This window comes from Egretta garzetta, unplaced genomic scaffold (genome assembly GCF_000687185.1).
Source record: "Egretta garzetta isolate BGI_Z169 unplaced genomic scaffold, ASM68718v1 scaffold397, whole genome shotgun sequence".
In the NCBI taxonomy this organism is placed as follows: Eukaryota; Metazoa; Chordata; class Aves; order Pelecaniformes; family Ardeidae; genus Egretta; species Egretta garzetta.
Window position 1 is genome coordinate 10,693,879 of NW_009260493.1, and position 14,493 is coordinate 10,708,371.

At 42.9% G+C, this 14,493-nt stretch overlaps 1 protein-coding gene across 1 annotated transcript in view; it reads left to right on the forward strand.

Moving 5' to 3' along the window:
- PTPRK (protein tyrosine phosphatase receptor type K) overlaps nt 1-14,493 on the forward strand; it is a 384,122-nt gene that overhangs the window by 60,932 nt on the left and 308,697 nt on the right. The gene's annotated exons all lie outside the window — the stretch shown is intronic.

A 14,493-nucleotide genomic window follows, 5' to 3' on the forward strand; every position in this document is an offset into this window, starting at 1 on the left:
ATAGAAGTCAAGGATCTCCTAGGGACCAGAGTCAGCCCACTTTTTCCCGTTCAGCCAGAGAATGAGAGGAGAGAAGAGGTGTCCAGAAAAGCTGAGCAGCGCAGAAACTGAAGTGCTAGGGGCTGTTTTCTCTGCATCTCTTTTTGTTGGGCCATATAAGCCTTCAGCTAGGCGCAGAGCTCCTTAATGCGTGTGTTGATGTCCTCTTTGTAACCCTTGTCTCTTACATCGCTCTAGAATCCAATAAAATGTCCTGGCCTTGGCCTTAGTAGGGGAAATACATGTTCTGGTACAGCTTTGGCTCAGAAGGAGCACTGTTTTACCAGTATGTTGGAAAGATAATACCCTTACGCTGAGGATGTGGCTTTCAGGGCTCTAACTTTACCAGATTCACCCAGAACCATTGTAGTCGTAAAGGCTTATACTCAATTTTCACATGTCAATTTTTAGTCGTCAGTAGCTTCAGAGAGCTTTTTTTTTTTAAAAAAAAAAAAAAAGAGAGAGAGAGAGAGAAAAGGACATGTAAAAATAGGAAAACCAGAAAAAAATTGACAACTGAGTTCATGTTTTACTTTTAATTCAAGGGAAGGGTTTAACTCAATGTTGTGCTTTGGAGGAGGATAAATCTTCAGAAACTTCAAACCTAATGGCACATGCGTGAGAGCACTATGAAAATGTGAAAACTTGTCCTAATGGAAAGCATTTTGCAAGTATAGCAGTGGTAAACAGTATTGGTAAAGGCAAGTGTAATTCTTGAGTAATTAATGCCACTTTAGAATTTTTTTTTATACTGACCTACATTGTATTTCTGAAATTATGAGCAAAGGCAAAAGCCACTTATCTTCTGTTAGAGGAAAAATAAATGCAGTACTTAATGATTAATTTTGAAATAAAGTGAACACTTAGAGCAGGTGCTTGTGTACAGCTTTAAATACAAACCTGGAAATTGTTTGAACTGCAGCTTACATGATAAAACCTTTGGATTACTTATTAAAACCTTGGAAAACGCCTAATGTCCAACACTAGGTTTCTAAGAGCGTATAAATGTGACTGTGCTAGATCAAGCTAAAGGTCTGTTGGTTTGGAGAGCAGCCATTAGCAGTTGCCTAGGGAAGAATGCAGAGGTAGGACAACTGAGTGGGGATCGGGCCCTGAACGCTTTCCCTGTATCCAACTGTTTAGCACTTTGGAATTTCCTCAACTAGAAAAGGTCTTCATTTGTGATGTTCTCAATGAATTAATGTTTTTGCCCTGTCAGCTTTGTCTTACTGTCTGTGGGCTCCTTGAAGCCTTCTAGTATCTGCTGTGTCCTATAACAGAGTGACAGCTTTTGTTACAAATCATGGGAAGACGCAGCTCTTCTTACTGGTTTGGAACTGGCACATGGCTTCTGTTTGGTACATCTTGGTCTCTTGTACAGGAAGTGGGCAAAGCCGATTCTTAATCACCTTCTCCAACTTACTCAGTTTTTTTAAATGCCTTTTAAATAAAATACGCACCCTTCTCCTAGGTCCTATCATTCTAGGCTGAATGGTCCAAGACTACTGAGCTGTTCCTTATGTAGAAATGTTTCCATGACTGTGGATTTGCATTTTGTGGGAGGCAAGGTTGGTAACTAAGTGTTATACTTTTGTAGGCATGGTGACAAAAATGAAGTCAAAGTATTTGCTTGATGGTCTTTGTACCTCTGAAGAAAGACATCTTCTGTATGTTGAAGCAAACCCTTTAGAGCATGCACTATGTTTTCAGGTGTATGTTTCACAGAATCGTAAGGGTTGGAAGGGACCTCAGGAGATCATCTAGTCCAACCCCCCTGCTAAAGCAGGCTCACCTAGAGCATGCTACACAGGACTTCATCCAGGCGGGCTTTGAATATCTCCAGAGAAGGAGACTCCACAACCTCCCTGGGCAGCCTGTTCCAATGCTCTGCCACCCTCAGAGTGAAGAAGTTCTTCCTCATATTCAACTGAAACCTCTCGTGTTTCAGTTTGCATCCATTGCCCCTAGTCCTGTCGCTGGACACCACTGCAAACAGACTGCTTCCGTCCTCTTGACTTCCGCCCTTAAGATATTTGTATGCGTTGATGAGATCCCCTCTCAGTCTTCTCTTCTTCAGGCTGAACAAGCCCAACTCTCTCAGCCTTTCCTCGTAGGGGAGATGCTCCAGTCCCTTTATCATCCTAGTAGCTCTCCTCTGGACTCTTTCTAGGAGTTCCTCGTCTTTCTTGAACTGGGGAGCCCAGAACTGGACACAGTACTCCAGGTGGGGTCTCACCAGGGCAGAGTAGAGGGGGAGGAGAACCTCCCTCGACCTGCTGGCCACACTCCTCTTAATACACCCCAGGATACCATTGGCCTTCTTGGCAACAAGGGCACATTGCTGGCTCATTGTCAGCTTATTGTCCACCAGGACTCCCAGGTCCCTCTCAGCAGAGCTGCTATCTAGCAGGTCATCCCCCAGCCTGTAATGGTGCATGGGGTTCGACCTCCCCAGGTGCAGCACTCGACATATATAATGTTTTATACATTATACTATCCAAGATAGAAATTAGAGAACACTATTAAGATGAGATCAAATTTTGGCTATGGATTTTTTCCAGTTATTTTAGAGGACTATTCACTGTCTGTGGATACCTTTGTTTTCCAGAAGACTTAAAGTAAATAACAGTGCTTTCTTATATCACTGGGGATGTACAAAGGGGTGGTTTTATCCATATTAATATTACATTTACTGATATTTTTACCCTTAGATGAAGAAGATAGTTTATTTACCCTGTTTGGTTTGCCTGTTAAAAGCAGCATTATTCTGAGGCTATGCAGTGTCAGGGCATGAGAGCCTGTAATGGGCTGCGTGACGGGGAGCCACTTAATGAAGGGCTTTTTTAATGTAAGGGCTATTACCCTCCTGGATACAAATGCCATTTGAAGAATGTCTAAATTATAGTGGACAATAGTGATGCGCTGAGATGGACATCTTGTTTCCGGTCTCTCAGATGGATAATGTGTCCAGATTGGATATGTGCTAATTTTTTTTAATTGGTTTTCTAGAAATCTGAGGAAAATAAATTAACAGTAGCGGGGGAAGTCCTTAGTTGCACTTATCATCTAGCCGTGACTAAAGAACAGATTAAATCTCTGAAGATGTTCCTTAGTATTAGAGTGTGTTTCACAAATGCAAACTTTATTTTTTACAGTGAAGAGTATTGCAGAAATGAATTTTTTACTTTGCAGAAATTGCATATGACCTTACATGTTGCCCCATTTTAAACAGTAAAACTAAATTCACTACTATGAAAAAAAGGAAAAGAAATGAAACTGTCCTGAAAAGTAAAACATGACATATTCTGGTTTAGGCTGCTGTTTTGGGGTCCCTGGTGGAACACTGCACAGTTATTTCAGAATGGAGAACATATATGGTGAAAGGCAATCAAGACTGGAGGAAGTGTGTTGGCAAGTAATCTTAGGCCCCACTTTCATGGTAATTTCTTTTATAGGGGTTTTAGGCAGAATGTCTCTGGCTGCTCCTTCCCGTGCCCCATCATTCCCAGGGGCATTCTCACGTTGCTGCCTCCTTCCAGTTGCTCGGATGTGCATGTGGTTGTGAACTGGTGTAGATTGAAAATAATAAACGGGGGGTGGGGCGAGAAGTATGCAGCATGGGTCAGTTTGTTAACCCAATTTGTTGTGCAGCTGTAAAAAAGTTGTTATGCTGGTGCAGCTGATGAGGACCGTGGGAGCTGGTGGCATGGGTGGGTACAGGGGTTGTATAAACCTCTGGGGTGCTTGGAAGAAATATGAAAATTATGCCCTTAGATTTGCATGCAACTTTAATTTTACTGCACAAATAGTGTTGAGTATTTATTGTGATCTGGAAGGTCAGTTGTGCGCTATTTAAGTTCTGCCTTTATACAGAAAGGAAATCGCTTTTGTGTCGCCTGCGTGACCCAAAATGAATTTCAGTACAGGACCGACGTAAGTGTTTACGAAGTATATAAATGAGAGAGGGGAGCCAGAAGGTCATGAAATTTGTGTTTTAATATAGATTTCATATGAATGTGTCTCGGGAAGGAAAGCTGTAATGTAGAGGTCATACAGATGAGACTTTTGGCCTTTTACTTCACTTAAACCTGATTTTTTTCTCCCGTAGAAATGAAACCACCAACCCATGAATAAATTTAAATTATGCGTATGCGTATGGGTACAGTCAGACAGAAGTTGACCGGGAAGCAGTGTCAGGTGAGAGCTGGGTGTTCTCCTGAGGCATTGGAAAGCTGAGAGCTTGATGAGCAGGAGAACTCTCACCAAGCCCTGGGTTACTGAGCTCTTCCACAGAGACTCTGGTCCACACGTGATGCACCAACTTGCTGTTTTGCGCTACGGAAGGGTGAAGTTAGAATCATAGAATCATTTTGGTTGGAAAAGACCTTTAAGATCATCAAGTCCAACTGTTAACCTAACCCTGCCATCCCACCACTAAACCAGGTCCCTCAGCACCTCGTCTACCTGGCTTTTAAATACCTCCAGGGATGGGGACTCGACAACTGTTCAAACAGAATGCTTTCTGGGTCTCTTTATTTTAACAGACTGACAAAGTTTACCAGTTCACTGAGCAGTTGAGAACTGACTCTTCAAGGTTTTTCTGCTGTATGGCTCACATTGCCCATATAAAGGTAATAGATCAGAGAAACTGGGCACAAGGGAATTTATTGAGTAGTCCATGGATTGCCAAATGCAATTCAGGAAGGCAGTGGTTTTAAAGTTTGATCACTGAAAGCTTATCTGGGTCATTACATTATGAAATAAATTGGAAGAGCTTGGATCTGTGTTTGGGGCTGCGAAGAAATTCAGGTTGTCTCTCCTTCTCTTATATTTCTTTATGTGATGGTGTAGATATGTTTTATTTAAGGTGACTGAGATTTTTTTTTAAATTCCTTACATACTTCAGTCTTCACACACTTCATACACTCCCAAAAAATTGACTGATACTTGTTCCCTGCTTAAGTTGTCAATATACTACAGAGTTGACTTTATTTGAAGTGCTTCCTTGGTCAGAAAAACATATTTTACTGCTTTTCTTATTCAGTGGGCTTTGTGGTTGGTTTCTTGTCTGTATTATTTCTTAGTAGCGTCTTTAACAGAAAGAAGCCTACCTCGTTAGTGCAGTGCAATTAATGTCTACCTAAAGAACACCTGTAAACATCCTGATCTTATTTGGCTTGCTCAGTACAGTGCATTAATCAATCTATTGACTAATTCCAAGGGTTGCCTGTTCTCAAGCACATTTCAGTTGGTATAAAGAGGAGGGGTTCAGGGAAGGCTTTATAGATCATGCACAGTGTAGCAGTACATTTAGATAAGCCATTTCTTATCAGGAAATTTAGGCATGGGATTAGGAAAAGTAAGTTTTTTGTGGTAACTAGAAATGACTTTCACATATGAGCAACATCTCCGTGTTGGTTTTTCATTCATTGACATGGATGGATTTATTCTGTTTCATTTGGGTAGTGAAAGAACATTTTAAAAAAAGATTACTTGCTGTATTTGCACAAAATATATTTCACCTTCAAGGCCAGCTGCTGTATCTGTTTATGTAGAGTAATATTTGGTTGGTTGTGCCTTTTGTTTTTTTACTGTTCAGCCATACCTCTTCCATGTCATATGGATTTCCAAAAAGCTCACTTGTTCTTGAATAGCTTATGTTTTTACTTGCTTGTAGGTGTCGAATGAGTGTATTTTACTAGTATCAGTAGTTTTAGAAAATCTGTCAGATTGTTGAGTATAGTGCAACCAAACTCCAGCGAAAGCTATATAAAATGCTGCCTTCTGAGAAACTGTTTGTTCTTCATTTCTCTTCCCCGCCCCCCCTCCCAGTTTGGGATTTGAAGAATATTGGTTTATTTCTCTGAATCTGGAGTAATAAATTGAAGCAAGGGGAGAAATCTGTTTGCTGCAGAGAGAATTCCAAAGTAGTGCATTAATCTTGGCCAAATCTACCTTTGCCATGCTGGTACCAAAAATTACTAAAATTACCATGTGCCAGTACTTTCACGGCATTTATGGTGGTATTCTTACTCGTGACGCAACCTTCTACTGCATGATGCAGCTTTCTGGCTTCTGATATCCGTATCTCGAGAAGTTCAAATGGCAATGGCCATAGCTGCAGCGCTGCTGGGGTGGGGGGAAACGACCAGTTCTGGTCAACTCTTACCACTGTTGGTCCAGAGCCCGGACTTTAAGAGGAAATGTTTCATTGCTTATATGAAGTTAACTGCTGCTTGGGGAACTGTGAATGTCAGTAAGAGGCATTACCTGAAGCTGCTATTTTGGTAGCATTGTGCAGGGTGAACAAAAAGCAAAATGGTACTGTGCTAGCCTTTCAGAGTTGCAGGGAAAACAGGGTTTGAATAGCACCTTGGTAGCTTGGAAGGTGTTCCACATGATTTGAGGCATTTAGTGTCGGAGTGTGCAAGGCTGGAAGCCCGGAGTGCAGCTGAGCAGTAGCGCTCTTTTGATTTCTCACTGCTTCTCTGCGTGGAGAGGAGCAAGCCAGCCCTGCTTTTGAGTACTGCATCTGCCTGTTGTGCCATTGTCCTACCCTTTTTTTTCTCTCTCCGCCCACTTGTATATATATATATATTTATTTGCTTGCCTTCAAATTTTCTGTCTCTCTTGGAGTGTAGTGGAGGGGCAGACCTGAGCTAACACACTGCTGCTTCTCGCATGGCTTCATTTGGCTCAGGGCATGGGCACAGCTCGCTCACCCCTGTCCACAGAGCATGGCACGGGCTCGGCACATCTGGTGATTTTGTACCCTCTGTTTGGCGCCCTTTGCCTGGAGCCTTTCCCAGAAAAGATAAAGAACCTACTTTGTGTTTACGTGGCTGCCTCATTCTGCTGTAGGTGTAGGTGGCCTCCTCCCTTCCCTTCCTTGCGCACGTTTCCGGCTGCTCCTATTCTTTAGCTTTGACATTTCTGTAGGTTGCCCTGACTGGAAACCTTATTGCTCTGCTTTCCACTCCCACTCACCCGTGTGCAATTTTTAGCAGCCCGATGAACGCCAGATTCAAGCAACAATATAACTACAGGCTGTCCTGTCAGGGATGTAGAAGAAGCCAGGTTAGAAGTAGGAGAAAGTAGTAAAATAATTTTACTACTTAGAGGGAAAAAAAAAAAACGGGCCTGGGAACTGTTTGGAGGAGGGAGTGAAGGAATAACACCATGGTGCATGAAAAAGAATGGTGTTTGGCAAGATGGAAAAAAGCCCTATAACAGAGTAGGTAATGTACAGTGGTTGCTAATACAGATAATTATTTCTGAAGTGCTCAGCTTCAGAAATACCATGTACAGGTCAAGGTGCTGCAGTAACCCTCTGTGCACAGGTACCTCACGATCTGAGAGACTCTCTGCTCTTCCCTGCGCTAACTTCTCACTTTTGTCACATCAGAGGTGAAGCCTCTTAGAAGTGGAAGCAAAGCCGTGAGCTACTTTGAATTCACAGCAGATTAAGGGCATTCCCAATCCCGCTTTTAATGCAAGACCTATTATGCAACTGGAAACTAATATCCAAATTGCCTGCGTATCTGTAACCTCAGCAGTGACAACCCCAACAACAGAAGAAACAATGCCTGTAAAAACAAACAAAAAGAACTTAAAGTAAGATGAGGGGATATTCAGGAAGCCACATAATAGCAGCAAACCAAAGGGAAGTAATGCTTTCCTCCACTTTTTTTTTTTTTTATGTACAGTGCCTGAAATTTTCCTGTCTGCTTAAATATTGATTTCCGGGCTCTAACCCTTTTGCTGCTCAGTCTGTAATTTACATTCCTTGTTGTGCTTTTGCTGCAGGTTCATGCTGATGCAGCAACCATTGATGTTTGTTAATAGTGACTAAAGCTGCAGTAATAATAAAACTGCATTTTTTTACAGAAGAGATTTTGAGTCAACTGAGAAGTTTTAAACTTTTTTTTCTTAGGTCATGGTGAATTAATGAAAAAACTTGTTCAGGAGATTTTTAATTTGGGCATTTCCATTGTTACTTGTACAGATACTTGTTAAAATTGCTGTTACCAAGCTAATTATGATCAGTAATGCTTGTTTCACACTCCCCGCCCACCCCATCCTTGCTGGGATTATTTTGTTCCCTTTCCCACCTTTCTGTATAGAGATACTTTGAAAAGGAAAATCCTTCATATTAGGGGTCACAGAAACCTCATTTACAAGTATGTAGGCTGTGAAGGGGCAATTACTTAGGTGGATATGTTGGAGAAGGAGCAGGTTTATGTCCAACATGGGAACAGATTCAGTTGTGTTGCTTTGCCTTATATGTGGTGTTTGTGTTTGTTTCTGAATCTTCTTTAATCATTAGCATGGGTAATGTCACTGCCACAGATACAGTGACATCCAAAGCTGCCTTCCTTTCTTCCCATCTCCTCCAGGACTTGCAAGTGTAACCTCCTTTAAATATGTTTTAGTGTAGATTATAGAATATTATTCAGAAATTAAATCCATAAAGAACATGACCTGCTAGAAAAAAAAAAGACTTTAAAAATGCAGTGCATTTTTTCATTCCAAAGTGTGTTCCTTCTATCCAAAGGTGGGTGGATTTTCATCAGATTTAAACTGTAGTTAAAATTAGCAAGCAAGAAAACTTGAATTAGATCATACATTTTTAACTTTGATTTGCATTTTACATAGTGTCTATTTTGGAGGGAAAAAAAGTAACATTTTTCCCCCCGTACTCTCTCTCTTAATGGACTCTTGTCTCCTTCAAGAAGTCATTCACCAGGGCTGCCAGCCACGTCATAGGCTCAGATGGCCTAGCTGTCAAAAGTTACGTGGCCCTCTGGATGTCTGTGTTTTGCAGTCCTTGGTGAGAAGTTTTCTTGGAAGTATTTGAAACCCCAAACTCCTCCTTTCCTAAGGGGGTATGAATGGGAGTACATGTTGTAGGGAGAGCCAGCACTTGCATCTGTCCAAAGAGAGGTGATGGGTGTTTTACATAGCAGCCAGTGCATGATTTGGGAGGGGATACACACGTCTTCCCATCTTCTCTTTTTAGTTCTTATACTTGCAGTGTCACTTTGGTTTATTCCAACTTCTGTATAGGAGTTTGAGCCCTTTTTTGTTATCGACAGCACATGCGCTGGGTTCTTCAGGGCCTGTTGCTGGAGCAAGCCATCGAATTTCTTCCAAGAAAAACTGGATCTAAGTGCTGAGGGCTTTCTCTGGATGTTTAGGTAGTGACCACGTTGCCTCAAGTTTACTGCTCCCCAAATGGAGCAATCTTCTAATGCTACTGCAGCTATGCTTGTGTCCTAAAGTGTCCCTTCATGTCCTGCAGTTTACATGTGTTATGCCTGAGGTGTTATGCTATAAACGCATCTCTTGGGCAGGTGCAGAATATCTCTTTTATTATTTCAGATAGATGTCATGCGGACAGTGGTTGTCAGCAGGACTCCAGAGGAGAGCTGGGCCAGGTATGATGAGGTGTAGGTGTGAGCCAGGTATGAGCTTGTCTTCTCCAGAAGGTGATGAACTTGGCCTGCATGGACAAAACTAGCTGTCACCAGTTAGCTCAGAGGCTAAGGTTCACTCCCCGTGCCATCCGCAATGGCAGGATAGATACAGTGATGCACTACCCAGGTCAAGTTCTCCAAGTATAAGCAGAAAGAACAGAAGTTCGTGGTAGGTCTTGAAATAAATTGCTTGTAGCAGAGTCTGCATCAGTGAAAAAGTATACAGAAGACAAATACCCTACCAGAGAGCTATGAAAATGCCAGTCTACTTTTTCATTAAACATTTTAAACCTGTCCTACCAGATCGGGGAGGGGGGGAAGCCTGGTATCAGGACCCTCCCTTGTCTGGAGAGGCATAATTAAGAAATACTCTGGACTAATACAAGCACAAGGGCTGGATTACTTTCTTTTTTTTTTGCTATTTTCTTGTTTTTTTTTTTTTGCATGCTTTTGGTTTTGCTCTGTATTTCATGAAGGGAAGATGCATTTAGCTCTTACTTTGTTTCACAGGAAATGGCTTTTAAAGCTCTCAGTCTATTCTACAGTATAGAAACACAGCTGTAGAAAAAAACGGGCAAAAGTGCAGAATTTATAGGTACACTTACAAAGTACAATGCCGGACTATTCAGAGATACTCCAGCTAACATGATGTTTCCGAGGTAGGAGAGGTAGTCTGTCTCTCCACCTGTTACTGGGTTAGCTTGGTTGTGCACTGCACTGGGGCAGCTGTACTGGTTCAGGGACATGTCCATTGCATAGCACTGGGAAGGTGTTCATGCATCTAATATATTTTGGAACCATGTATGCGCCAAAAGGGTGATTACCGAGGGATTTGTGAGTGCTTTGTCAATGCTTCAGTATTTTGCAGTTTAAAAAAACCACAACAAAACCAAATAAAAACTTCCTCCTCTTCTTTTGTCTTTCTAAAGAGCAGCTGTCAGGATATAACAGCTATTTACTCTACTTTGGATCAAACCATTTTTAACTCCCTTGAGAAAGAAAACCTAGGCGCATATAAACACGAATCACATCAGTCAACAAACAGTATCAACTAAGCATTTCTGTTGTGCACCTGATTTCTCTTAACTAATTCCCACAAATGAGGGGATCAGCAAGAGCATGGCATTCAAACAGGAGAAACTGTTGTCATTAACTTTTCCTCTTTGGCATAGCTGATGTCTCCTGCCCCAGCCTTTACCTTCTGTCCACTTCTCCTGCTGTATGTGTGTTTGTGACGAGATGAACTTGTGGACTTTCTTAAAGAAAATAAAGAAAATGAGCAGCTGAGCGACGTCTGCAGTGCCAGGAGCGCGTGCCTCTTCCACGGGCAGTAGAGGTGGCTTTCCATGCTCTTTGTGCCTGATGGTTACAGTGACTTGGGAGCAGGTTGCTTTGGCTTCAGCTTTTGTAGGTGGGCTCTTATCCCTTTCCTCCTGACTGGCAGCAACAGCTCTGTTTTCTAATTAGACTGCAGTTGCAGGTAGATATTAAGCCAATATAAGTTTCCAATTAGGCTGCAGCTTCACAGGTCACAGTGAGCCGGCCTAATATCTCACTGTTGCAGAAAAGGGATTATTCTGCTCCTCTTCACTCCCTCTCCCTCTCCCTCCCTGCCTTCATGCTTCAGCTAGCTTCCCTAGCTAGCTTTACTCATCAGAGCTTACTGAGAGCTGATATAACTCATTATCCCAGAGAAAATGTTGTTGTTTTTCAGGATTCGGCTGGCTTAGTGAGTTGAGTTGACTCATGGAAAGGTCTGACAAGCATCAGAGCCAGCAGCACAAGGGAGTGAAGGAGCTGGAAGGAGAAGAGGCATAAAAACGAGATGAGAGGCAGGCAGGGAGTTGTTAGGTCATGCCACCTGGAAGCGGTAAACAGCAGTGTGGTGTTTTGAGTTTTCTGATAAGAATAATCTAATTCCCACCCTGTCAGCCCCAAGTTTTTCATTGCTTAGTCCTACCAATGCCCTTGCATTGGATCTTGCGTGAAACCGAGAGATGAGTCCACTCATCCTGTTAATCAGACAATGGATATACGCAATTGTGTGTAAGTGCCCTCTCTGAATGTGGACAGCCATGTACGTAGCTTCTCTGGAGGTTTCAGTCAGGTGTATGGTCCAGACCTCTTGAGTATATTGATAGCACATTGTTGCAAAACATTCTCCACTAGACTTCATTAACTGTATAAAGATGAGGTTATCACCAATGAAAAGGTGATGCTTGCCCAGAAGCAGGTGACTGCACAAAGAGCACTGCTGCCTCAAGCAAATGCAGCCTACTTGAGGAAAAGGTCGGTGTACCATAGCTTAAAGCAATCATGGGCAAAAGTGTACAAGGAACTTGTTAGACAAAAAAAATCAGATGACTCCCTCTAGAATAAATAAATTTTGCAATCCAATCAGCTGATCTAGTATGAAAAGAAAAAACCTCCTTAAAATTACCATGTAAATGTACTTATATTTGTATAAAATTTATGTACACAATTTTATTTACATATATAATTGATATTTATATAAAATTATATTCATGTAATATTCATGTAGAATTTATATAGAGATTTTGATTAAGGAAAGAAGCAAAGCTACGAAACATTAGGTAGCTTATGGGTAAGGATCAGAGGATAAATCAGCACAGGTAATATTACAGTGTCTGCTACAGCTTATCAAGAACAGGAGACAGATGAAGCCCTCTTTCTGCAGCTGGTGAAAGCCTCACAGTCAGAGATGGGTGATACCTTCACAAACAAGGAAGAACTGTGGAGTATGGTTGAGGACTGCCTCAGCTGAAATGACCATGAGACTTGAGTTTAAGATCCTGAGAGGAGTCACAAAGATGAAGCAGAATTGCAGCCTTGGACTTTTGAAGAGCAGATTTTGACCTGTTCAGGGACTTGCTTGGCAGGATCCCATTGGGAGGTGCCCTGAAGGGCAAAGGGGCCCAGGAGAGCTGGTTGATCAAGGACCACCTCTGAGAGCACAGGGATGGACTGTTGTCTTGTGTAGAGAGTCAAGCAAGCATGGCAGAAAGTCATCTTGGATGAACGTTGTGATTCTGACTGAGCTCAAGCACAAGAGGAAAGTACACAGAGACAGAAGCAGGGCCAGGCTACTTGGGAGGATATGGAGACATTGCCTGCTTATGTAGGGATGGAGTCAGGAAAGCCAAAGCTCATCTGGGGTTGAAGCTAGCAAGGCAGGTAGAGGACAACAGGAAAGGCTTCCTCCATAAGTACATTAGCAGTGAGAGGGAGGCTAAGGAGAGCATGGGCCCATTCCTCAGTGAGATTGGGGATGTAGTGACAAGGGAAAAGTAGATGTACTTGATGCTGCCTGTGCCTCAGTTTTTCACTGGTAAGGCTTATCCCCAAACCTGGCAGTCTGTGGGAGCAAGGCTGCACCTGCAGGAGATGAGGACAGAGTTGGGGATCGTTTAACCATTTGGGCATGCACAAGTCTGTGGAACCAGCTCGGATGCATCCAAGAGCTGGCTGATGTCATTGTGAAGCTGCTCTTCGTTATCTTCGAAAGGTCATGGCACCTGGGGGAGGCTTCTCAGGGCTGGAAAAAGACAGTATCACATCCGTCCCCGAGACGGATGAGATGAAGGATAGAGGGAACTACAAGCTGGTCTTGCAGCCTTCCCCTGGGAGGATAATAGAGCAGGTCATTATAGAAACTGTTTCCAAACACAGGAAGGACAAGGAAGGGGTTGGTTGGCATAGCCAACATGGGTTTGAAAAGGGCAAATCATACCTGACAGCCTTGTTGCTTTCTGTGATATGAGGTGCTGTAGACAAGGGAAAAGGAAGTGCATGTCATATACCTTGGCTTTAGCTAGGCCTTTGACACAGTCTCTCATGGTTTACTTATCACTGAACAGGTGAGATGTGGGCTCTGCAAGTAGATGATGAGTGGAAAATTGGCTGGACTCACAGACTCAAAGTTGTGATCAGGGGTGCAAAGTCCTGCCGGTGGTCAGTTTAATGTCTTCAGTATGCTGGAGGGCAGGGCTGTACTTGAAGGGTCACGGACAGGTTGCAGAAATGGACTGACAGGAACCTCGTGAAGTTTAAGAAAGGGAGATGCAAAGTCCCAGCCCTGGGGAGGATCAGCAACCTCATGTACCAGCACATGCTGGGGCTGGCCAGCTGGCAAGCAACTTTGCAGAACCTGGAGGTCCTGGTGGACCATGAGCCAACAATGCGTCTCTGCAACAAAGGTGGCTAACAGCCTCTTGGGCTGCAGTAGGCAGCAGGTGTTCCTTCCCCTCTGCTCAGCACTGGTGAGACGCATCTGCAGCGCGGTGTCTGGTTCTGGGCTTCCCAGTACAAGAGAGGCGTGGACATACTGTAATGAGTCCAGCAAAAGACTACCAAATTGGGCGCTGACTGGAGCACAGGACATCCAAGGAGAGGCTGAGAGAGCTGGGCCTGTTCAGCATGGAGAAGAGAGGGCTCATGGGAGACCTTATTTGTTGTCTAGGACTGTGTGATCAGAAGATAGGGAAAAGGTGGAACCATACTCTTTTCTCATGGTGATAGGATAAGAGGCAGTGGACACAAGTTGGAATATGGGAAGTTCTGGTTAGATGTTAAGAAATATTTTTTACCATCAGAATGGTCAAATACTGGAGCAGGTGCTTAGAGGGGGGTGTGGGATCTTCATCCTTGGAGATGTTAGACCTGATAGGCCGGCTGTAGTTTAACCTGATCTGAGCAGTGGGTTGGGCAATAATGACCTCCAAGGGTTCCTTCTGACCTGAACCACTCTGCATGAAAACAGATATGTGAGGATGCTGATTAAGAATGAATATAAATCAATGATTAAAAAATGAAGATGATGCAGATTAAACAAGAAAAATAGACTAGTGGGTTTAAAAAAAAAAAAAAAAAAGAAAGAAAATGACGTGGGTTTGTGCCTGCCACAAATCAGTATTAGGCAGCGATAGTACAGATCTGAGTGAGTTGAGAGTTCTGCTCA